This window comes from Penaeus monodon, chromosome 6 (assembly GCF_015228065.2).
Source record: "Penaeus monodon isolate SGIC_2016 chromosome 6, NSTDA_Pmon_1, whole genome shotgun sequence".
NCBI classification, from domain to species: domain Eukaryota; kingdom Metazoa; phylum Arthropoda; class Malacostraca; order Decapoda; family Penaeidae; genus Penaeus; species Penaeus monodon.
In genome coordinates, this window is record NC_051391.1 from 29454697 (window position 1) to 29455666 (window position 970).

Consider the following 970-nt stretch of genomic DNA (forward strand, 5'->3'; position numbering starts at 1 on the left):
TTGATAGTCTGTCTGTCTGTCTGTCTCTTTCTCCCTCTCCCACAAACACACACACAAACACATCAAACCACAACAACCTATTGACCTCGCTACAACACACACACCCTACTCCCACAAACACACACAACGCAAAACACAACACACACCCACACACACACAAAACACACACACACACCACACACACACACACACACACACACACACACACACCACACACACACACACACACACACACCCCTACGCAAATACACAAACACACAACTGGAATAGTCACAAGGATTCTTCAAATGCAATTTATCCTCAGATTCTAAGAGCGTCAGTCAGGGAGTGAGAAACACGTATACTGTCAAAACAGATCAAATGCTCTCAATATAAAGTGTATTAAGAACTGGTGTTTGAAATGCGAAAGGGATACGGAACGCCACTTAATTAGATCAAGAATCAGTGAACAGATTGGAAACTGAGCGCTGCACGACGATTCCTATGAGCACACTTTCAGCACACGTTCCAAAATTTTCTTCTCACCGTTTATCCTTCAAAAACGTCCTTAACTTCAGGCGAACAACAGACCCCTTCTGTGTAATAAACACAACACCCCCATCAATTTCCAGCAACATTTGGAGTGTAGAGTCAACCAAAGACGGAGTGTTTGTTGACGATAAGCCCCTTGCCAGGCAGCACGTTCACAGGTACCGAGAGGTTACTTGCCAAAGCGTCCGACTCATTGGCAATGCAAGAGACAAGAGGGAGAAAAATGGAAAGAAAAAGTGTATATGAAAAAAAAGAGAGTGAGAAAGGATGACAGGAGTGGGTTGGGGAACTTGGAAATAGACAGAGTGAGGGATAAAAAGAGAAATGGAGGGAGATAAAGATGAAGAGTATGACATCCACTGATTCACTCAAACAAGTAGACGAAAATACAAAAAAAACAAACATAGAAAACGAGAAATCTAAACTAAATGGACGGGAA